Source organism: Rhinolophus sinicus, chromosome 14 (genome assembly GCF_057876585.1).
Source record: "Rhinolophus sinicus isolate RSI-liver-muscle chromosome 14, RSI-T2T, whole genome shotgun sequence".
Lineage (NCBI taxonomy): Eukaryota > Metazoa > Chordata > Mammalia > Chiroptera > Rhinolophidae > Rhinolophus > Rhinolophus sinicus.
This window is the reverse complement of record NC_142514.1, coordinates 14,922,679-14,923,163: the sequence shown is the minus strand read 5'-3', so window position 1 is coordinate 14,923,163 and position 485 is coordinate 14,922,679.

Here is a 485-nt window from a genome sequence, read left to right as displayed (position 1 = left end):
TCTTGCAATTGTGGCTGTTTTGTAGAAGAGGGAGGAGAGAGACTTGGGAAAGGATATGAGAAAAGCAGAAAAACAATAGCAAACTCTAGATATGGGGACTTGCTTTGCTCTCTTTCCTTCTGAACGACTGGCCTGATGGCCAGGAGGAAAGGACCCACCTGCACGCTATCTGGAATTCACCCTCAACACACAGAGGTCACACCTGCACTTCACTGAGCCGTGATTGGCCTGAGCCAAGGTCTTAGAAACCCTTCTTGAGTGTTGAGGTGGAGAGGAGGGACAAATACAATAACAGAGAAGGGTCTGGTGAAGTAGGTGACAACTGAGGAGGTAGGAGACAAATGGAAAAGAACTTAGTACCCAAGGACACAGGGATTCAAGACCTGTGGCTAGAAGTAAACTCCAGGATTGAAGTCCCGTCAGAATGAGGTGTCTGGATGGAAAACTCCATATAACTCAAGTCACATCTGATGGGGAGACCCAAG